Source organism: Grus americana, chromosome 2 (genome assembly GCF_028858705.1).
Source record: "Grus americana isolate bGruAme1 chromosome 2, bGruAme1.mat, whole genome shotgun sequence".
In the NCBI taxonomy this organism is placed as follows: Eukaryota; Metazoa; Chordata; class Aves; order Gruiformes; family Gruidae; genus Grus; species Grus americana.
In genome coordinates this window covers 37,085,518-37,110,268 of record NC_072853.1, presented here as the reverse complement: position 1 = coordinate 37,110,268, position 24,751 = coordinate 37,085,518, and the positions used below count along the sequence as shown (strand labels likewise).

At 39.1% G+C, this 24,751-nt stretch overlaps 1 protein-coding gene across 4 annotated transcripts in view; it reads left to right on the top strand.

Moving 5' to 3' along the window:
- SULF1 (sulfatase 1) overlaps positions 1-24,751 on the top strand; it is a 128,291-nt gene that overhangs the window by 4,720 nt on the left and 98,820 nt on the right. For all 4 annotated transcript variants that reach the window (XM_054818109.1, XM_054818108.1, XM_054818105.1 and 1 more), the window contains 2 exons: positions 17,241-17,306; positions 19,584-19,681. The gene's annotated coding sequence lies outside the window, so the exon portion shown is untranslated. The remainder of the gene's footprint in view (positions 1-17,240; positions 17,307-19,583; positions 19,682-24,751) is intronic.

The window sequence follows — 24,751 nt, the reverse complement described above, 5'->3', positions numbered from 1 at the left end:
TAATAGATGAATTGCCAAACCAGACAATTTTTAGCAGAATTACTTTAGCATATTTCAGTTATGTCAGTAGACTCCTGAGAGCCCCTGCAAGATCTTTGCTTTAGTATTGCTTGTTCATGCTCAAAAGTTATTGTTAACTGATGAGGGTAATTCCTTTTCAATTTTTGGTGTCTTAAGACTTTTATTTTCTGAGAAAACAAATACTTGCTTCATTTTCTGGTATATACATTGCACAGAGCAGATTTGGTATCAATGATTTCCCAGAACTTTAATTCCCACTTTCAGAATCTGCTTAAAAGGTTTGGTAAGCCTTTGTTACTGTGGGTACTCTGTTAATCCTGGAGCTCTGAGCCTTCCCAGCCTTAACCATCACCGGTGATTTGGTTACAGTGAAACATTTGTGTAATAGTTGACCTTTTCACCCAAGAGTTTATCATGGCTTTCTTAAAATTTTGTTTCGATTTATTTTATAGCAAAAATTAATTTACAATTGACTATAATTCTACATTGTCATTTTTACAGCTCCCTGCGAAGTTGATAATATTGCTGGAACTCCAAACAAAAAAATACTCCTTTTCACCAATTTTATCACAGGCTAGTGCGACGACACCATTGTTATATTCTGGAAGATTTCTAAATGCGGTACGATGGAAATCCACACTGTTTTGTAGATCAGTGCTAGATTATCCACAGAATATTTCATGGAGTTTCTAAATTGAAGCAAACCACTGAAAGTCAATAATTTTGTGTTCTAAAAAAAAAAAAATCTCTCCTAATGCTGTCTGAGTATAATTATGGCACTGTGTGTTGCCATTTCTCTATGATGTGACTCTAACCCATCTTAGCAAGGAGAGGAGCTGCTCCACAGCAGCTGTATTTTTGTGGTGCTTCACAGGAGGTGAACTCTGTTTGGAAAGCCCACAGAGAAGATGGGGAAGCCTTTGGCAGTGGAGTTCTGGAGAATAAATGTAACAGGGAGCTGAACATAGGGATTGTTTTTCTCAAAAGCATCCATAAAACCAGAATAGTGGTCTGTTCCAGTATTGTAATTGCAATGTGCCAAGATGTTCATTATTCTAGCATGTGCACTGTTTTGTCTGTTTTCACTTAAAAACAGAAAAATGTGTTACCAAGCCCATAAATGTCTGCAGAAGTGCCAACTCTCCTGACTTTTATCAGTGGTCTTATGATATTTAGCCTTCTTTGCAAAGCTTCAAGTGTTAGAGGCAAGATAAACCGTGAGCAGTTCAGATCTCTCCTTTCTGGTTTTTTTTAAACCTAATCCTCTTGGTTGCTGAGGAAGCTGGCTTGCATGCAGCTCCAGAAACATGAAAGAAATTAATGGAAATCCCAAATCCCACTATGTAAATGCACGCACTTTGCAAACAAGGTGGGTTTGTGTATGTTACGCCTGGCAATTAAAAAGAAAAACAAAACTTTCTTTCCTGAGGTTTACCGTAACCAGCTCCCCCCACAATTTCTGATCATTTGTCCGATAACTCCCATTTTGTTACAGAGGTTTTATTGCAAGGGTGAGGCTCCTTGAGTCCACCCAGCCAGTGGAATAGCTTGCTGCCCTGGAAAAACCCATCCTTGGTCCTCCTATCCTCTGCCTCCAGCTGTGCGTTCCCATCTCCTCCCTCGTGCCAGTTTTGGCTCTTCGCGCACCTCCTGGCATGCTGAATGAGCTCACCAGAGCAGCGGGAAGCTGCGTTGGCTGCCCGCCTAGTGAGTTGGTTCAGCTCAGCATGTGGGCAGAAACTCCACATGGTGCAAGGGAAGTGGTCAGAGCTGGTGGCTTGGGGTGAGGGGGGAAAATGTGGCCACCCCTTTAGGGGGTTGTGAGCTGTGAGATCACTCAGCTACCTGGTGACATCTCAGCCTGTGAACCAGGGTGTTGTGTGTGTCTACAGGAGAAGGTGTGATAATAGACTTGTGCGACTCTGCCAGTGCTGCCATGAGCAGAAGGCTGAATGTACGCACTTTTAACGAAAGTGTATCCGTTTTTATTGGGAGGATTGCTGCAGTGTCACTCAGAATACAGAAAGGCCCCACTTACTGTTTCTGACTTTTTAAATCAACAAATAAGCTTTGAGAGAAGCTAATGAGAAATGTGGGTAGAAAAGAGGAAAGAAACGCAGGTGTCTGCTGTGCTGCTGCTTTACAAAGGAGAATGAGATTCTGAGGGTGGGATCCAGTCTGCATAGCCAAGCCACTTGAGGTGCCCCTGAGTCTTAAATACTTATACAGCAGCTACCTAAAGGCATGTTCTCTCTCCGACCAATGAAAAGAGTCCCTCTGAAGGCCTCCACGCATTGCGGTTAGGCAGGCAGGATTTCCTCTTGGAAACCTGCAAAGGTACCTGCCTCTTTCAGTTGCACGCGTAGGGATGGAGCTTACCCACTTGCTTTACAAGGATTGCTACGGAGCTTAAGCTGGAGGGACTTGATATCACCTTGAGTTTCTTGGTTGGCCCACAGACAAGCAATGCCATGGATAAACACTGTCTGTATTTGAACAGCTGTGATGTAATTCCTACACAGCTCTTTAAGGTGTCTCCTGTACTTTCCACAGAAGAAAGCATGAAGCAGTTCTTTTATTTGAACAGCAGGAGCTGTGATTCACTTGAAGCGACTAGGATGCTCATTTTAGACTAAATGTAATTGAGGTACTGACTGTAAAAATGGAACACTGTACTCATCCAAAGTGTCATCTGTTTCAGTGCTGACAAGAGAAATGCATGGCCTTTTCTTTCTAAATTATATCAGTTACAGGAAAATGTTTTTAAAATCACCCACTGTTGCTACTTGAAGAAATGTCTCGAAGGCCTGTGAGGCAGATATAGCTTAGGGGGATCAGAGATGTTGTTGGTGCCTGCAAGCACTAAAGGTGTAGCGAGGAATAATGGATGATCTTACAGGGTTATGATGTTGGACAAAGAATGAAAGAAAGACAGAATTGTAAAAGATTCAGTACTCACGTTTCTGGATTTAGCTATGCTAAATCTTTTGAGGATTATCCCCTACTGACTTGGCTGCCTCAGGGCATGCCCATCATAAATTAGGGAGCATCAGTGTAATAATAAACAGAACGTGCTGTAAATAATCAGCACAGGATACCTTTTAACTATCACTTTTTCCAAGGACTGCAAAGATGCTAAAAATAGTAGATTTTAGAATATTTGGGGTTTGGTAACTTGTTAGCAATAAAGAAGTATGCATTAAGCCAAACTCTGTAGTAATTTTTAGCAAAGATTCCCTTGGTGTCATTTTATTGAAGAGAATAGCTGTAATACCTGAATTCCTGAATGTGTCCCTAGTAAAGCACATGTGAATTTATCTTGTTGTAATCTATTTTACATCTAGAGCCAATTTATGAACTGAGACTGTAACACTATCTGCTTGGCCACCATTGTGTAGGATTTAGGGAGACCATTACCATAGTTAGACCAATTAAAATGTTCTGAAGTTAACCCACGTTTATCTGCCAGGCATTCCAATAGTTTCTTTTATCTCTATATCAGTAAAGGGTTGGCATTTATTATCCCACTGGAAACTTCAGTCCGTTGCTGGTATATAGGCTCACAGAGGAAGGCTTCCTGTGCTCCACTGCTCTGCAACTCAGCTCCTAAATGCAAACGGCCCCTGAGTTAGTTTTTTTGGTTTCCTTCTGCTTGGTATGGATAATTCCTCTAAAGCATGGATCCTCTGAAGTGAGGAATGGTAAAATGAAGAGCCTTTGAGGGATGCATGGTCAGGGATCACCAGGCTTCTAAAAAAATAACAAATAGTTCAAGTAGAAAGATGAGCAGCCACGAAGATGTGTTGAAACAGGTATGTCCCTCTTTTAGGGCTTTTCCATCTTATTCAGCTCACATCCAACTTTCCCTTTCACTGAATTGCTCTGCAAACTTTTCGTCTCCACAAGTTTTGCACCTTTTTGCACCTCAGTAACTTGTGAAAGGTTTAAGATGCAGTATAACCATATCTCAAGACATAGGTCTCTTTTACAGCTACTTGTTTTGATCTTGAGTACCGTGGGTACCTTTATCATAAAAAAGTCTATCAAATCCTGTGAATCCTTTAGAGTGGAGAATAGTTGCCAGCATGGCCTGGAAAAGCCAAGTAGAAGAAGGGCATGGCTAGCTAGGACTGAGGTCCATGCTGTCTTAGACAAGTGACATTGTGCAAACGTATCCTGACTTTGTTCATTTTAAGGAATCCTGTCTACCTTGTATGTAAGCCTGGAGAATTCACTGCTCCTTCTGGCAACTGGACAGCATGAGCAGTATGAGAAGACTATGCATGCTTTGTTTATTGATCCTTTTGTGTGCTGTGTAAAAATCCTTGATCGTTGTCAGAAACCTGTGAGGTCATTGGAGAGAATCAGGTGCTGAGGAGCTTTAATGCATCCCTGTGTGGTGAGCGAGCTCTGTGGTCACGCTCAGGAGTATACCTACCACACTGCTGACCTTCTGTTCTCCCTTTGGGTACTGGTTCAAAGTTGTTTTGAATAAATCTGTTTGTTACATATTGTGCACTGTTTATTGAGGTCATTGACTTGAGCATCAGCAGCTCCAGTTGGGATGAGTGATGCTACTGCCGTGACCTGTCTGCTTCACTCCTCTTCTGTAGATTGTTAATGGAGTGCATGCACACACCTCAGGAGCTCCAGTACAAAATCCAATACAGTGCAACTTTTTAATTTGACATAAGAATATTTGCCCTTCAGTCAGAGACCGTTCAGGTAATGAGCAACAGTGATCCAGCCATTCTACATTTGCTGCACTAATACAGCTGTATACTGAACTGTGACAGCCATGTTACCAGGACAGTGGAAAAGGGACACAGACATGTGGAGCATCAGTATATTGAATCTGGTAGCTATTTGAACTATTCACTCTTTTTTTAGTATCCAAATACCTATAGCTGCCAGAACTTCCACTTTTCCCCTGCCTACAATAGAAGAGTATGCTGGGCTTTTCAGTTTGGAATTGATTTCAGTAATGCATGTATTTATGGGTTTTTTTTGAAGTCTTACCTTACTGTCAAACAACTCATCTTTAGAAAAAGTGTTGCAGGTGCTTTGGATGAGAGCCTAACACAGGGCAGAGCAGGTCTCCAAGAATGCTTCACCCCTCTCTTCCAGACACCTTGCTGAGTCACATCTGGTATGAAATGAGGAGTCCATGTCTCAGCCCTTATCTTCAAAGCTCTGCGTGGGCCACTCTCATTGTTTGAAGAAGTTCTTTGCCCTGTTCCATCATGAATCATCGACATCTACACTTAATAGGAACAATGTAACTGAGCAATGGAGGATGAAAATTTAGGTGGGCAATGAACTGCCATTCTGAACAGTATAGATACAGCCATCACCAATGAGTCTGAGGGAACAGGCAACTTCTAAAACAGACAGAGTAGGAGTCTGAATCATGGCTGGTAGATCTCCCAAAGGAATGTAGACCAGATTTGACGAGTGGAAGATGGAAAGAAAATACATTCTCTCCCTCTCTCAGTGGCATTTCAGGGTCCTTCTTGCACATATCTATTGATCCATCCACATATCAGTCTGCTCAAAGGTATGCTTATATTTTCTTACAGCAGAAATCCTGAGCGCGGTATTGCACAATCAAGCATTTCTAGGGCATTTACCACATATCATGTTCTGTTGTCCAATACCTACAGTTGCTGTAATGGACATGGCGAGGTGGTGGTGTCAAAGAGGAGCTAATCTGTTTTCTCAGCAGTTTGGAAATGACAGACCCGGAGACCTTATTTTCAGTCTTACTCCTTTGTAGTGCTGAAAGAAAATTCTTTCTTCCTTAGAAGCCTCATGTAAAACAAAAATCTTCTACTTTGGTAAAGACACATACGCCCAGGGAACTGTTCAGCTTAAAGTGCAGGTACATGGAAGTACACAGGATGGAAGATTGCCTTGAGCACCATGTATATAATTTGCAAAGGCTAAAGGTATTATTCGTCTTTTGCTGTTTCTTATGTGTCCTTCATATTTTTCCGCATTTTGTATACAGTACATGAACTGTTTTCCATTTATGCTTTTATCTTTTGATTTTCCTCCTTTAAGATCTTGTATTCAATGCTGTCAGGAAATTGCTTTAAATGAAAGTGTAAGTGATGTGGAATAGTTTTAATGAAAGCCAAAAGAATGTGAACTTAATCTTTTTCATAGGAAGTTTTACTCTGGTCTATCCTGTACCCTGCTTAAACACATTGGCCTTTTTTGACCTTTTTCTTGATGAAGGTTAAGTGAGAAATATCTTGGCTGCAGCCTTTCCAGCTTAACCAGAAAGACTTTCCGTAGTTCATGTTTACTTTTCCTGCTATGGACATTCGCTTTTCCCTAATCAAAATTGTTGAACTGGATTTTCAGAGAGAAATTAATAGCTTGTGGCAATGATGAAGTCTCAAGCCTTCATCTCTCATGTCTCCAGCTCTATTTTGCCAGTGATGATTTTGCCAGTCCTCTTGCTAAAGATTAACCAATCTCAGGAGCAAATCTCAGTTTGGTTAACGGGTTCCTCCCAAACATCCTTATTGGCATTAAGAACAAATGTAAAGAATTCCTATATTTGCAATTTATGAACATTGATTGCATTGCTTCTGCAAAAACCTAGAAATGTTGTCCTGTTTTCCATCTCTGGGGATCTTTTGCACCTACTGTAACACAGACAGAGTGAGACAGAATGCTCTCAGCTAGTAAGGGGGCTATTGCCTGTCCTTGGTGTCCTGGCTTCAAAATACTTTGACAGTTTCCCTGTAAAAATTTTCGAAGAGAGCAGGATCTATGTCCTCAGGACACTGCTGCTTTTAATGGAAAGGCTGTCATGTTCTTCAGTTGTCATACTCTTGAGAGAAGAGCTAGGTCTGAACCTCACTCTTGCCTTCAGTCACAGCAGTACCCATTGCAGAATTTTGCAGGCTGGTATGTCTCCATTTGTTATGCCACAGCAAATTGTGCTCCATGGAGCTTTGTCGTGATACCACGATGTGCAGAGGCAGCGTGAGAGCTGATTGTGTAGCGCAGGGAAAGAACCAGCCACTCTTTAACCTCAAATTTTATTTTGGTTTAGTTCTCAATTTAATCAAGCCACTTCTTCCCCCACAAAATGCAATCACACGATTAGCATGATGTTCTTCCATAAATAATCTGAATAGGGATGTTCAAGTCAATTCTTTATCCTTCTGTCAAGGATAAGGAAAGTTACCTTTTTCTGTGAAGAGAAGACACTCTCAACCAGGCTCCTCACAAACATATTAAACATTTCTCATAGAATGATCACAGGAAAATTCATGTTGGAAGGGACCTCAGGAGGTCTCAGGTCCTGCTCAAACTAGGCTCAGCTATGAGATTAGATCCAGTTGCTCAGGGCTTTATCCAGTTGGGTCTTGAAAACTGCAGAAGATGGAGAGTGCACAATGTATTGGGCAACTTGTTCTGCTGCTTGACTTTGTCACAGGAAAGAAACTTGCTTTTATCTATATGCAGTTTAACTCGTTTGTTCGGTTTATGCCCATTATCTCTTGCACTCCTGCCATGTACTGCTGTCTCCTGACAGCCTGGACCTTTATAAACTCTTTACAGATACTGGACAGTTGCCGTAAACTGCCCCCAAAGCCAGCTCATCTCCAGACTGAACAAGCCCAATTACCACAGGTTTCTGCTGCAGGGCAAGTGCTCCACTCCTTGACTGTCTTGATGGTCCTCCACTGAACTTGTTCCAGTTTATCATTGCTGTTCTTGTACTGTGGGCCCCCAAAGTGGGCACAGTACTCTAGGTGCTATCTAATGAGCTCTGAGCAAAGGGAGATGATCAGTTCTCTCAATCTACTTGCTATGGGGCTGTTAATACAGCCCAGGGTGCTGATGTCCTTCTGTGCTCCCTGGGCACACTGGTTCAGCTTGCTGTCTAATGTGATCCCTAGGTCTTTGTCAGCAGAACTGCTTCCCAGCCAATCCATCCCCAGCCGGTGTCATTGCAAGGGGCTCTTCCTTCCCAGGTGCAGGAATTAGCATCAGTCCTTGCTGAATTCCATAAGGTGGCCCATTGCTCCAGCCCACCTAGGTCCCTCTGAATGGTAGCCCTGTCTCAAGGAGATCCACTTGTCCTCCCAATTTGTTGTCATTTTCAAGTTTGATGACAGTTTCTTATTTTGTTCAAAATGCCCTCAAGCTGTTGTTTTCATTATTTTACTTTAAATTACATTTTATTTTTGATTTTTGTCCTGAGTTCTCAGTGGCTCTGAGTAAACTGGATATTTATAAAAAGCAGTATACTAAAGCAACCTTCTGTTGCAGCTTGTAATTTTTCCTGATACATGCAATTGTTCTTAACTCACCTTTAAACAGCTCTTCCAGTCACAGGGAGCTGCAGGACAAATAGTTCTCCAAAATATATTCACATGGGATGGTCCTCTTCCAGATTTTGGCCAGGTCTGTCACAACAGACATCTTTAAGAAGATCTCCTTCACAGAATCTATTTCAAATTCAATGGGTTCTGTGCAGCCCAACTAATCAGAGCACTGAAGACTACTATTTAAAACATATAAGCTAAAACTGTGCAAGAATTTATTTCAAGTGTAGGCTTTATTTTCAGTTACAGAGTTTTATTACCTGTTTCAGAAGTTTGAGGGGACTTTAACTGAACTTTGTGAGTCCTGAAATACATCCATTTCAAACAACTGCAGCCCACAGTCTGGAGACCTGAAAACAACTTTTAAAATTTTGCATCTCTTATCATCAGTGATATTATTTCTAGTTCCTTACTGCTCTTTAGCAGCGCTGGCAATGCTGCCTTCCCGCATCATCATGTCGCATGAAGTTCCTCCTATAATTTCATTGTCAATTCTCAGTAGTGGTGTTTCTTATATGTCTCTGAAACTTTAGAACTGCTAATTAAAACAATCTAATTTTAGTCCAACATGCATATCTTACTGATGTGTGTATTGTCCTTATAAAATTATTTTGAAATTCTATTTGTTGCCAGATAAGGAGTTAACCAACAGAGCTGAAATTTATGAACTTAAAACATACAAAGTCCAAAGCCACCCTAGTTTAGTGATTATTCTGGGTAATTTCATTTCCCAGTCACCCTGTATGATTTCTACCTGAGTTTGCTCATACCCGCCCTCTTAAAAAGCTCCCGGCTGTCTGAGCTTAAGAACTTTGTGAATGGCACTGAACATTCAATTCATTCAATGCCCAGCACTTAATCAGGAACACATCACTTCTACCGACCTCTGGCAGTATTCTAGGAAGCATAATTTTAATTTCTCCCGTCATAGTTTTGGGGCAAAATATCTGAATCACTTTTTTAGTGAGAAGGTGGTTTGGCATGTAGGAGAGGAGATCAACTGCTGACTCATACATTATGCAAGTGATGTGACCACCTGCACCATTCAGCCAATCCTTGAATATTTAGAGTGGAATACATATTTCCAGCTCAGTCCACATCTGAGCTATCTTTGTCAAGAGTTTCACAGTGTGAGGAAATAAAGAGAAAGGAAATTTCATGGATTTTTGTAGGGTTGCAGTACAGGGGAAAACTTGTTTCTGATACTTGTTTATAAGGTTTAGCATTGAAAATCCTCAAAATAACCTAAACTTCAGTAACATTTACTTCTTAAAACCTGGTTACTATACTGCTATTTTTGACCTTTTCACTGAATTGAGTTGCTAGCAGCCATGGTCTGATTCAGTTTTTATCCATCCGTCATCTTGCAGCTTCTCATAGGTAACCAATATGCGATAGCAGTCGTCACCACAAGCCCGTAAATGTCTCTGAAACTAATGGCTTATCTACAGTGGCATTTATTGACTTTTTAAATCAGTGCAAACTCGCTTGTATAGATACATTGAAACTGACTCAGCATTCCTCAAACAAATGTAACATGGGACCCACACCAGCTTTGCAGGTACTCCTGTAGAATAGACATGTGTGTGACCACTCTCATCTGGAGCATGTTTCTAATTTCTTTGGCAGTGCTCTTTCAACCATAAGAGCTTTGACCATATAATGGTTGAGCAACTCCTAAAACTTCCTCAAGAGAATGAGTTGTCTATTCCTGAGCAGGATAATTTAGGCACCCAAGCTCTGAGAAGGCAGAGGTTTCCTTCTTGCTAGCTAGTTAGGTCTGCTCTTGCAGGGCAATATGGATCTGAAACGCAGTTTTAGACTTTTCACTTGCAGCTTGGAGCCTCAACAACAATCTTTATTCTGCACTGATCCGTGATCTCTGATGCCTCGGAGCAATTTCAGAATCACTCCTCCCAGCTGTTGCTCCATTAATCTCCTGAAGATTAGAGGTCCCATTGCAAATAAAGCTGAATGTGCTCCGTAGCATCTCCTCAACTACTCCAATCCATAGCTCTGCATGTTGATGTAAACCAAAGTTACCATTTTTAAACGGTAGTTAATACGCCGGGCTATAAACAAGAAGCACCAGGGAGCTCTCCCATCGGGACAGACCTCCCATTCTGCTGTGTCTCTTAGAAGGTCAGTTACCTTGGGCAGAGTTGTGGGTATAGAAAATGGAACAGCTGGAAGAACTAACTTCTTAATTTAACTGAATGCAAATATCCAAAATCATGCATCGGGGCCTTGAGTTTTACTGCTGTCTTGATACTGTGCTACTTTGTATACTGTGATATTAAGGGAAGATTGCTGATACCAATTTTACGGCTTTTACACTTCAGGAAAAGTTAACAATGTACAATACAAAAGCTGAATGAAAGAAAGTAGACCCAAGTTTTTTAAGATCTAAAATAGCTTTTGTAACTTAGAGCTTTCACAGTCCTTCATATTGCTGGAGAAACTCAAAAGATACATGTTTTAAAAAAATCTCGTTGGAAGACGAGACTTAATGTAGCTGAAGCATGACTCTAATCTAATTTAGATTTTGTGAGTAGGACATGGAAAAAAATTGTGTTAGCAAGAACTAGTTCCACCATCATGTTTTAATAAAGGAAGTGAATGTTTGTTCTGTGTGTGTGTGTGTGCGCGTGGGAGGTAGAACAACAGAAGTAAATCCCTGTATCCTTAGCATCAGAATTTTTAATTTAGTTTTCACTCTTTTGGATATGTTTTACTTCAGGAATTTCCCATTTTTCTGTTCATGGTAAGGACTTCCATTAGTATAACAAGTTACACAGCTATGAGAGAAGCAGTGCAAATTATGGCTCCCAGCCAATCCACGAGTTCTTTTGCCTCCATCTTTAATCTAGCTAATGGTAAGGTAAGATTTCATTAAAAGAGGATTTTTTTTTTTTCCTGAGAAACAAAATTTACTAGAATTCTGTATTCTCTAATATACTGAGGATGCAAAATGTCTCTGGTTAGACTGACAAGTCACCTTTTTGACTGATAAAAATATATTCCAACTGATTACTAAAGCAGTGTTGCTTAAGGATAATGGTGTAATAGATACAAATTCATCCCATAATTCCTTTAACCTCAGTAAATATATTGCAAATGTTTAGTGTCTATTGTGGTAACATAAAGCAGAAGTCTTAATTAGTCTAAACAAAACAAATACATAGGAGAGTTTTTAAGTGTGTTTCCAATTTCAGAAAAAATTCTCATAGATTTGCCTTATTTTTATTTTTTTTTCACATCTTGAATCAGACATGAGCAAATGTGTTTGTATGTGTGTGTTTTCCCCAAAGCACTGAGAAGAATGTCGTGTGAGAATTATCTTTTCCATTCACAGTCATGCTGTTATTTGGTCACATTTCAATCCACTGGAAAGAAAAAAGAAGGTAGGGGGAATTGAAAGCACAACAGAACTGCTTAAATGAGTTCAAACTTCAATGGTGCTGCAACTCTTAACAGAAGGCAGAGCTCTGTTGTGTCTATGGAATGGTTCCACATTTCTAAAAAAAAAAAAAAAAAAAATTAAAAAAATTTAAAAAGCAATGACATTACCAAGATAACACAAAAGATGTATTATGTATAATTTTTTTTCTGTGTTTTTCAAGTTAACTTGTGCATTCTCCAAATCAGAGAGGCAAAGTTTCCAGCAAGTAGTCTTCCTTCCCTCCTTCCTTGCCTTCACATGTTTCACTTTCCTAAATTGCTCCTTAAATATTTAAATTAAGGTCATTTTGCTTTTTGATTCATTCATTGTAGTGACATTGTTCTTTATGTTCAGAAGGCAATAAGGAGTAGTCGGGTTTCAAGTCAGAGTGACTTTGCTATTTTAAGTGCTGAAATATAGGAAAAGCCTGCTTTATCAAACTCCTGAGTTGTTTTTCTGTCTGAAGCAACCTTGTCTGTAGTTTGTGTTTCTCACTAAACAAAAGGCTGTATTTGGCTGCTGAAAAAACAAATCTGCCAGAACAGTAAGGCAAAGGGAGATGCTGATATTTTATCAACTAAGAAAGTACACACATAACTGGGGGCTCATTAACCCTCATCAAGTCACATCTAAGAAATTTCCTGCTCCACCTCCCCCTTCAAGTATTTTGAGTATCAGTTAACATTTTAAGTCTATTTTGGGGCTGCTAGAGTCTCCCAAATACCCAAACTGAGATAGACATCCTTTTAAATGCAAATTATTTGTTTTCTTCTCCCACAATTGCATAGCAGAAACACAGGAATACCTTACACCCTGAGGAGTTATAACAGTTTGCATGTAAGTAATTTTTGAGGAATAGGTGCCTGTCAGGTTCAGTCTATTTCAAGAAGACTCTGCCACCTTTTTGCTGTTTCTAAGATCAGTCATATTTGCTTCCACTTTCCTCAGTGATTAATTCTGCTGGAATAATGATAATGGGACTATTCCCCAAGCCTATACATCTATTCAGTATTGGTGCACTGGCCAAATCAAACCTTTTGGTTACATAAAAGTAGGAGTAATTGCAAGCTAAATGTAAAGTGACTTGCTATGTCAGAGCTGAATTGAATCTTTTCTCTCATTTTAGAATATTTATTATATTTTTATTGCTTACTACTTTGGCTTTATTGTATTTTTACCTCACTTCACTTCACTTACTGGTCAAATTTTTAGTTTGGCTTTCTACTTGTAATTTAGAAAGCAGAATTCGCCCTTTGCTCTTTTGAAGTGTAAGAGTTGTGTCCAGTTTTGTCATTAGCTAGCTAACTGAGCACTTGGAAGCAGAGTTGAATCCTATAGCCAGAGCATTTTTACAATGTAGCAAAATAGATTAATGAGTCAGGCTAACACATTTTTCCAAATGGAAGATCAAACACTATGACAATTTTTTGGTCATATCCACCAAAATCATGATGAATAATTAAATGAGCAGAGTCCGTTGTCTCAGGAGAAAAAGATGTACAGAGATTAGTTTTATTTAAAGTAAGAGGTTTGCTCATGACTGTTAAAGCAGTATTCCACACTTTGAAAAGGTGACACCAAGAAGTTTTCTCCTGCACTGTTTCACCCAGAATTGGGAGGCAGGGGCCATTTTATGCCTGGTGCTGAATTGCCCCTTGCATGTCCAGTAAATGGATGATGGAAGTTCTTTCAGCAAGGAATCTTTAGCAGTAAGTGATAGAAGCCCTTCAGAAATTAGACTACTGAGATAATCCCATTGAGTTATGAATATCTAGAAGCGTATGAGATCAGTTTTAGCTGTTACTGTTTTGCAAATAGAAATAGATGTTGTATTGATCTGCTTAGGCTGATCCATTGTTTTTTTAAACAATAGATGTTTCCATTGTTATGGCAATACTGCTGCAAGAGTGGTGAAGTCAGTAATGTTCAGATGTTGCTGGCATTTGGTGCCTTTTCACTACTCTGTCTTCTGCATCTATTATGAGCAAGGCTAGGCGGCAAGAGAACAGTGCCAGGCAGTGGGAGAGCTCTGTGTATGCTGGAGCTCTGAGAAATACTAGGGTATATCCTTATTCAGAAATACTTCTTACAGTGCCTACTGAAGGCAATGAGAAACACAAGGCCAGGGGAGAATCGAACACTTACATAAATTGTGGTTGCCCAGACTGCTCTGCAATCATTCCTATAGATGGTCCAGCAAAAAGTATCGGATAACTGGAACTGGATTCTCTTGTCCATTTATTGGCATTTGTAAAGTCAGCCACCAAAATGTTTTCCGGGTCATTCTGTTTTCAGTGAGTTACAGCTCACCTTGCACTTGTAACTTGTGTATAGAATATTTAAACCCTGGAAATGCAAAAACATTTTACGCACACAGAAATCACCGAGTTCACTGGAATAAAGTTGTTTCTGGGTGAAATGGGAAGCTGCTGTATAAGGACATTCTTTATACGGCGTTGCTCTGAGGAAGTAATGAACATGTCTCTGGCTGAGTCTGTAGAAAGATGTGGGTCCAGTATTTTCCTGTTTTCTGAAACACTTCCTTGCTGGCATGAAACTGAGTACATAAATTCAGGACTGACTCAGAGATGGAGTGAATCACACACAACACTCCCTGTAGTCCCTCCAGTCTTTAGAGGCTTTGTGACTGTTTCTTTTGTGAGCTTAAATAAGATCATTGCAGCCCCAGGACATGGTAGCAGTCATTTATTACCACTTCTGAAATGATTTGGGAAACTCTTTATCACCAGAATGTCCCAGGTATGGAAAAAGTCCTGCACATAGTAAACCCTCGCATGTTTTATTGGTTGTCTGTGTTATACAGGAAGGATTTCTCTCACTGTCACACGTACACCTACACTCCCCCAAATTCACAAACAATATGCTGTGCAACAGTATCTAAACACCTGCTGTTCAAAGGCAGAGCAGTAACTACTAATCTTGCATTACAGCATGCTGTAAGCCTTTCTCATCGTGGGACGCTGTTAAGTCTCCATCTGTACCACAGGTTGGAAATGTGTTGTGGCTAGGTTCCCGACTAAGGCTGTATTCAGAATTTAGATAGTAAATGGTGCACGGAAACCTGAGGAAGACAAATGAAAGAAAGAAGAAAAATTAAAGTGCTCCTCCAATTTCTTTAAACGCAGCAGCATTTAAAGAAAACAATGGGTCCTTTTTCCATAAAATAAAATTATGGTGTAACATCCTCTCCGATGTTGTCATAATTAACACATTTGTGCACCTACTAGAAAGTATTGTATTTTCACATGCTCATGAATGTGGAAAACAGGGATCTGGAAACTTTGACGGTGGTAGCTACCATCTCCATGTGTCTTTTTCTGCTCTGTAATGGACTAGTTCAATGCCCACTAAAGTGAATGGAATGATTCCTGTTGATTCCAGCGCTATTGGATTCATTCCTCCAACAGCTTATTTCATTGTCACTCTGCTTCATCACCTGATATTTTTACCCTTTTGTATGTATAGATAAAGAGGTTCCTAAAGCCAATGTTTCACTTCAGTTGGTGTCATTTAGGTAATTCTTGATTTCACCTTATCACATGTACTTGAAACTAGTGTCTTAAGTGCAGTGGTGAGCAAGAAAGAAGAGGTAAAAAAATCATAGATCTCTCACAATGAAAGAAGGAGATATTTTAAACAGGGAAAAAAAGAGGTTTTATTGTACACATGAAGCCAGCTTATTGACTGTGAACAGGGATGATTTGAGGATTGTTTTTTAAGCATCTTCCCTCTGTTTGATTTGTTGTTCTAACCATTGTTTTCATTAGATTATTTTCATCTTGATAATGTGTTTTCTTTATTTGCTTTACTATTATTACATTCTTGGCCATTAGAAAACACTTTCCTTCCAAAAGTTCTTTGCCCAATTTGTTTCCCATAACGACAACAATAATAGGAAAAAATTACTCTTTTTTATAGCAAGTTAAGGGCCAGAATCCATCCTTTGGTACTTACATGCAGTCACCCTTTCAGCAGGATTTGCACCCTGTAACTGAGGCTAAAAAAGTCAGCCTCTGCATCACAGCCCACCCCTCCACACAACTACAAGTAACTGTAACAAAACGTAGTAAGACTTCATTTACATTTCTAAATTGAGGGAATAATTTGATTAATCATGTTCTAGTGTTTGCATACCTATCCCGTCTTCGCATCCTCTCATACTGTATCTGATAGCTAATCTTTCGTTGCATCATGTGCTTGAAACTTGGTCTAGTTAATACAGTAAGTGGAAAAAACGTGTTAGTTGTGGCTTCTTGGCCTTTCATTATATCACAGATTTTGCTGGGGGAAAAAAAGTGCTGTAACACTACAGTGCATTCAGTCAGCTCCTGCGGGAAGGGGCCTAGTGCCCTCAGCCATCCCTAGAGCTGGTCGCCTAGGAGTTATTGCACTCAGAAGGTCAGCAGGACGTTACTGGCTCCTACGATGTGGTCAAAGGAGGGTTACGTGGCCGTTGGGACAGATAAGTTGCGTTGAGTGTGATTGACTGTGAGAGTGCTTTTTTTCATTCCTAGCCTCTTGGCCCAAGCCATATACATGCCCAAGAGTGCTGAGGGTATCCAGAGAGAAAGGCAAGTCTTCATTAGTTGCCCATAACTTTATGTGACATTAATGGTGAGCAAAAAGGTTCGATGGTAGCTAGTGAGAATCACAAAGAAACCCTTCAGTCTGATTATCCTAGCTATTACAGCATTGCTAAAAAATTGGAATCTGATCAACAAAAAATAAATAATTAAAAGCTGGAGAGACCAATCTCTCAAAGAAAGAGAGCCAAAAATGCATATTAGGTAATACAATAGCAACAACGTTATTTTTCACATCTCCAATTATTTCATATCTATGTATTTTTGTTGTACACTAAGCGTGTTCAATCTAGATTTTGGGCTTAAATTTTCAAGGTGAAATCCCAGAAGACCTATTGGTTTTCACAGCCACTACCAACTTGAAAATCTTAACAGCACATTGGTTTGGTTTTTTTGATTTATTAGGAAGCAGGCTTAACTGAACTTACTGGCTGGAATCTAAGTAAGTCTTGACAGATTTCTGCTTTGCACCTGCAGAAGTAGCTCTAGAGAGCTACTGCCCTCTGTAGATACTGTACCCTAGTGGTATAACCATCTCAAGAAAAGAATTAAAGAAAGACAATTGCTGATAAATGAAGAAAACTGCAGCAGCAAGGTACTTTGCTGTAACCCTTTCTCGCTGAAACTAGAGACAGTGGTCTCAGTGAGGCTTATGGGACCGATCAAAAAAACGTCACTCTATGCAATGATTTTCTTCTGGTGCTGGGATATATTCCTAGAGACAATGCATAGATAAATGCAAGTCATTTTTTTTCTTTAAAAATATTATTAAATTTATTTCTTAGAAATTGTTATAACTTTCTATTGGTTTATTTATTACAGAAAAAAAAGTGAACTGAGGAAGAGTGGAAAAATAATGACAATATTTCTTTCTTGCATAAGAAAAAGGTAAGATTCAGAGGACTGTAATATTGCAAGAACTTATTTATAGCATAATAATAATAATTATGAGGTAATTTGTTAAGTTCCCAAATAGTGGCAGCTTCTTATTTAAAATTATCTAGACTTTTACAGTCTTGGCCACCTAAAAGCTGGTGATTTAAAATTCACAATCCTTTCTGATTAACTGAGACGACGAGTCCACTGTCAGGCACTGTATATGCCACTATATTGACATGTTCCACCTTAGAAAAGCAAAGGTTACATTTCATTCTGTAGCAGAATATTAGGGGTGTATGTATATCAGGTCCCTTGATCTACACTGTCTCCATTTTGGGTTTGTTGAAGGGAGGGTTCATTCTTTCTTTCTTTCTTTTTTTTTTTTTTTTTTTTTCCCCTTCCACTCCATTCCCTGGAAGCTATAAATGCCCCAATTTTTCCTGGGATTTCTTTTTTTTTTATTTTTGGTCCCAGGTGCCCAGCTGTGCATGAAATAATGCTCCCCATATGTGTTCATTGTTCCCGTTGCTGATGTCTGTGCAAGTCACCAGAGTTTTCCTAATAAGGTTGGGTTTGACCTTTCAGAAGTTTTCAAATGAAGAACCTAACAGCATTCATTATCCTCAGAACAGATAGACTTCCTTGCCACTGCCCTTATAAAACAGCTGTAAGAAACAGTAAAGCATGCGTGTTCCAAAACCGAAGTCAAACCCCAGAGCTGTTCAAGAGTGCGTAAGCATTAGGCAGCCAGGCTTTGGCTGGCCCTTCCAGAAGGGTGGTGCACCAGATGCAGAGAGATCCCGAAGAAAGGGAGCAGGCAGACTGACAGAGAAAGAGACTTCACAACAGAGCAAACTAAAGCCTGGAGAGGCTTTTTCGACTGACAGGCTGGCTTAGGCAGGAAAAACCTTTCTGGTGGTTTTAGCATCCCCATATCCAGGGTGAGGGTGTACGTGCTGACTGCTGGGGTGGCGGCCCCCAGTTCTGCTCCTTTCTTGTGACAGCGCTGGCAGTGGTGTGACAACATAGGGAGCCAGATGACAGAGCCGACCCATCTGAAAACTAACCTGCTTGCTGGTATGCTTTTGACTGGCAGGGCTAATACTTGGTCAGATTAGTTCCTTCACCTGTCTCCCCTCAACCCCAGGAGCGTGCCTGCTGGAACACGCTGGAGAGACACGTCGCCAGGATGGGAGGGGAAGATGATGTCTCTTCAGTCGGAAGCTTGTGACTAGTTGAGGTTAAGGGAATGCGAAACTACAGCTCATGCCAACAAAATATTTCCTGTGTTCATGAAAATAAATGAAACAGAGCTGCTCTTCTGTCAGTGAAACTTTCTCCTGACTGGAGTCACCTACGAGATCTTGCTGCTTAATAGTAGCTCAGGTCAGAAGAGGAGAAAGTAGTTATGAAACAATTGGTTCTTATCAAAGGAGGAAGATGAGTGAGGAATTTAGATTAATATAGTAGATACTGGTAGTTACATTTCAGTTGCCTAAAGACAAAATAGACTCATTTATGCTAATTTATACTTGATTTTAATATTACCTCATTTTAGAAAAGAACAAATAAATGAAAGAACAATTATGAAAGCCAAGACAAGTATCTCCAAAACTGAAAATTCTATTAAAATATTACAAATATTCTCAGAAAATACCCTGAAAAGTTACAGGTCTTAGTGATGGACATCTAGCTATTTGAACCATCCATTAGAATCTGAGGCTGGAGATATAAAAATTTTGTTAGTCAAACAGTAAGACTACGCTTAACTTGAAGATATAAATTTATGTTAAATTTGATAAAGCTTTCCCACAGAGAATACAAAGCAAAGCACTTTCATTTGGTTTTGACAGCTAAATAAAATATAACATCATTTCTGTACAGTTATTTTACAATAGTATAAATTCTTCTTTGTTGTTGTTGTTGTTGTTGTTGCTCATGTAGAAGAACATCTGCCATAAGTTTTCTTGTCTGTATTATGGCACTAAAAAAGCAGGTACACATTGATCAGTATGAATAAAACACAAGGAAGTCAGGATCTTTAAAAATTAATGTATGCTCTCTAATGTTTCAATTATTTTAACTATGGCAGCTTGCTGATTTGTAAGCAAGGTAATTAGACATGGATAAACTTGGATCTGCAGGGTGATTCAGCAAAGTAAATAGGAATGAATAAGTCTAGTTTTGCAAACAAATTCTAAATCCAGTATGAACAGAGCTTGTGTTATAACTAAAATGTGTGATTCCTAGCAGCTATAAGTATTAATGTGTTTTCCTCTTTTGCAGGTTTTGCCTGTAATAAATCCACTGAGCAAGACATACAGACTTCTGTCCAGTGCTATGAAAATTAACCAAGGCACATTAACTGCAGGAAATCTTCAAAGGTACAAAAATAAAATGCTTATTCAGTAATTAATTAAACCAAACAAGCCATCAGCATGTGCTACATAACCTAAGTATTATGTCAGGTCAATAATTAAGCTGTAGTAAATCTTCTGGGGGTTCTACCCTGCCAAACTTTAAAGGCTCAAGACTAACCCAAGGACCCTTAACATTTTAGTGAGCCAGTAAATGATTACACAGATAGCTTCTCAATCCAAAGTTTGCTACTATTAACTTTCCATTTTTTAAGACATCCAGAAATTGTATGTTTTGTGGTTGTTGAATAATATCCTGTGAAAAAAATGTATGCCTTTCTTGAGCCTAGGAGAAGGAATATTTTTTAGGCTTGAGCTATGTCAAGATAAAAGTGTACTTTTCCCGCAAGGAAAGATATACATTAAGCAAAAAGTAATGGTTTGGAATTTTCCCTTGTTTATGTGAACATGATGATTATGAAAACTTGAAGCTAATCGCACTGTATGCAGCTGGTCATGGTAAAGAAAAGCACTATGCAAGCTGTCTTATGTGACTCTGCCAAAGCAATTCCAAAAGTTCTACACTAGTTAAGTGCTTTCAAGGCCTGGCTGACTTTTAGGTGGAATTAGGAGGTCACAGTAAGTTGTGTGGTGACCTTATGACGTGGGAATTATGGCACTAGGCTGAGTATCAAATCATATGTGTCAACTTAACAAATAAAAATATAAAGCCACATGACAGAGCACAGAGCAGGAAGCTTGAAATGCTCTGAGACTCATTTTTTCCCTTACCTATATAATATTCTGTCACCTCATTTACATAAAATATTTCTGGTTAAACAATTTGCAAATGCATGTGATTTAATAGCAGATATATATATATGGCAGAGGTAAATTTGGATTTAAAATTAAGACATTACTAGCAACGAAAGACAGCTGGTATACATCAAGTTTATTTCATGTGCGAGTCTTTGTGTGGAATTTTGTTTGGAACCAGTTACTATTTATTTGCCATGTTTATTTTAATTACAGAATATTTAAATTATGAGATCTTCAGATAACCTTTTGTAACAATTAGAATGAATATAAGATTATTCAATTTGTTTTATTTTCTGTCCAGATGTGTGGCTGTATATTGGTCCCATATAAAGCACATATTGTTTGTTTGCATACAGCATATCAGGATATCCAGGCTGTCCTATACCATCAATCTAGTCATTATCTCCAGTTCCAGATTAATGTTCTCCCCCAAGTTTATCTAAATTTTTCTTAGGTTTATCTATATTTTTCCTAGGTTGCTCTTAAAGAGGTTAACTAGAGCAGGGCCAAGAAAATGCATGCTTTAGATTTCCACAGAAGTGGAAGTTAGGAAACAACATGATTTAGAAGGGTGATCTTGCTTTTGTTGAAGAGAATGAATTGGATTATTATTTGCAGTGCCTTCCAGTTTTATTCAATGAAATAACAAGTGATCATTTTGGTGATGTTCCCAGTCTACCAAAGGCAGGAAGCAAAAATAATCTTATGAAAAACTTTATATTGGAAGATTTCCAAGCAATTTTCGCACATCTAAAGGTTAAGTAATTAATTAATTAATTTTTAGAAAAAGCTTGGACATTTTTTATCTAACCTGAAACTTTAGAGATTCACTGTTCATCGACTACATCATGTGCCATTGTAGAGACATTTCTCAAGAAAAATTCATAAACATATTTTCTCTCTATAGATTTAGAGTCATGGTATCTCATACAATGAAACTGTAACTGTGACATATGCATAAATATAATTCATATTTGTCAGTATTAGGAATGCCTTCAGAATATTTATTGTGAAATAAAGTCTTATCACTTGCACAATGGATAAAATAGTTGGAAAGTTCCAAGAAAAATGAAAAGGCGTCTTTTTGACCTGAAGCTTAAAAATCATGTCTCTTATGTATATAATCAATTAATGACACTCGCAGTGCAAAGCCTTTCCTGGCACATTATCCGCTGGCATTCCAAAAGCCAACTTCAGTTAATTAAGTTGAATACAACTTAACCCTTGGGGTTAGGTGTTTTAGAAACGTAGTTTGATTAATGCACACGCTCGTATCCCAGTCCCAGTTCCAAACAGGCTTTTGGATCCCAGTTTATTTCTGGGAAGTGTAAGAGCTTGAAAAACCCATTTCATTTCATCTGAAATGAGCATAATCTTGAAACAAGAACCAGAAAGGCATTTCACTACAGGTTACAGGGCTTAGGAGAGAGGGGTTGATAGTCAAGAGTACTGGGCTGACCAGTGATGTCTCCAAGCAAGAAGCCCGGATAGATGATCAGATGGGTCTCACAGAATAACTCGGAAAAATCCCAACAGGCAGTAGATTGTTAGGAGAGGCTGGGAAGCTGAGGAACAGAGACACAGAGCAAGTGTAAGTAACATTTTTTTACAGTTCACTACATCACCCTCCATTTTACTGAGGGAACAATCACTGCTCTATCAGCAGAAGGTATTGCTGAGCATCTTTCGAGAAGGCGTGCAGCAGAACTATGATCTTTTGGTAGGGTTCCTTTTTCTGTGCTGTGGTATTTCATTGTTATCATTTGTCTACACAGGATGCAGCTACATTATGCTGAATCTGTAATCAGGCAGCCTTTCTCTAGCTGGGATCTTGTCAAGCGTTTTCATCTCCTTGTCTAGAGGCTTTTTCTTTCTCTCCTGCTAAAAGGTCACAAGGAAATACCTATCAAAATAGGCAAGTCCCATGGGAAAAAATCCTCTTAACACAGAGGTGCATCTCTGTGTTGCATACATATACACGTTCAGACATGCACCTACACAATAATTATCTGCAAAGAAGCATGTGCTGAACTATTTGCTTCTGCATCCCTCCCAAGTGATCTCTGTCATCAGTGACCTTAGTTCCATCTCATTAGTATATTCCACTTTTGGAAGCAAAACTGATTCATTCTCAGCTCTTTATTTCCTCTCATGCTGTCAAGTTTATCGGTTTGGAAAAGAGGATTACGTAGAAGGGGATTATTAGCTGAAAGATAAGGGGTTTTCCCCAAAAATGCATTAGGGTAAATGGCTTTTAACTACAATAGATATAGCTGATAAAATGAGATATTGCAAGGAGACACAACTTTGCCCCTTCATTTCCTCTTTATTTTGTGACTTTCTTGCCCACAGCACGTTTCTGATCTGACCTGGTAAACGAGTGCCCTTTCCAATTGTTTTTCTTTTCCATCACCCTCTCACACATAAATCTTTTCTATGTTTTTCTATATACACCGTTGATTAAGATCCAGAGGGAATTTTTTACAACCTGTCAATACAGTAGAAAGTCTGTGATCTTGGAGTTTTCCCTTTAGAAGCTGTGAAAGTGAAGATTCTGGGATTCACTCTTAGTATATCCATAACCTAACCACATGTCACTTATACAAAGCAACAGGCACTTGTTTGACTTTGTGGCTGCTCATCCCTATTAAATTAGTTCACACCAGTAGAGCTCCAAAGAGGAAGTATGAGGTTTTTTCTCCTTCGTTTCCTCCTGCCACTTAGTGGAAGGAGTTCTCAGCTGCTGATTATGTTGCTTCATTGGTTTTCTTACCGGCGTGTTTCTCTGCACTGCATGCCTTAATGAGGAACAGGCGGTTGGCAGTTTGGTGGGCAGCGTGCTGAGGGTATGCTCAGGAAAAGAGAGATGGGCAAGAGAAAAACAGATCCAAAAGCTTCCTTCCCAGGAACTGAAGGCTGGAACTTTTGTATAAGTGTACTCTTAAGATTTCAAGATCAAGCTTTCAAAATGCCAGTCTCTGGAAGTATTTAGGAACCTTTTCCCACATTTAGGTGGTGGTTTGTTCCTGTAAGAGCCAAGTCCCTTCCTTCCTATCCAGCATCAGTCATATTACCATGCCTTAGTGGAGAACTGGTGCCATGCAAGGACGTCAAAATAAGCCACGCATAGTCTGATAAAAATACTTCTAATATTTCATGTAAAGAATGTTTTTAAAGTAGATTTTGTAAAAGAATTGTATGTGTCATTATTTCCTCTACATCTTCCAAATATTTCCATTCAGATGTTTAAGAAGAATGAAGATTTTTTCAGCCACACACTTCTACTGCCAGTTACTTGATCCAGAAGTATCTCACTATTTTTCTTGCACAAATGCAAAATGTCTTTATCAAGAAGTAGATCTATAGCATCATTAAGATTGTAATGATATAGTCAGGGAATGGAAAAAAAGAATATTAGAAAGAAAACTCTTTTCTGGCTTTATGGATTAAGACCAGAATGACAAAAGAAAAGAGCAAAAGCAAAACCATACAAACAAATAGAACTGCCTAATGTGACATCAGTGGTGAGATACAGTAAAATATTAAAACTCTAAATGCTTTTTGAGTGAAGTATGTGGATAATATTAACATTTCTTCACAGAGGACTTTTTTGGTCATCTAGAAAAAACCCGACATATCTGCAACTGCTTAAATCTACTTGCAGTGAGAAAAGTACTTGGACATGTGTTTATGTATGTATATGTGCTATTGACACAGCAATGAAGCAGCTTACTGACTCAGGGCCAAGAAACACTAATGGGAAAACTTTCCAGCATTTGTTGTTGCCTTGCAGATTTACAGATCTAAGACAATGTTTCTTTGCTCATTGTTGCCTCAAGTTGTAATCATTTCCCCTACCACCTCCTCAATCTGTTCCCAGAAGGAAGAAGAAAATGGCCAATTTTCTGTGTCACATGGTCTGGTAGGTTTTGGTCTTGACAAGCAACCAGATTATGTACTAGTGAAGTGCAGGCTCTCACTTAAAGAAATGTTGAGAGTGAGGATATTACTTCTGGGGAAGAATTCAACCCTGTTTTACACTTTATTCCTCATCTGGAAGAAAAATGCACGGGTTTCCAGCCAGTTTTGCTGTTCTTAATATCTATATGTACAGATGAAAGATGACGTGTACATGAGATATTCTCACGTAAGTCATCACCCCCTTCTCAAGTCCTTTGGTGCTATACTGCAGTGAGAAAGCTGGAGCACTAGTTAGTTGATTAACCTGGTATTTAGAGGAATTTAGTCTCACCTCCTTGCTCCAGTCAAGACTTTCCT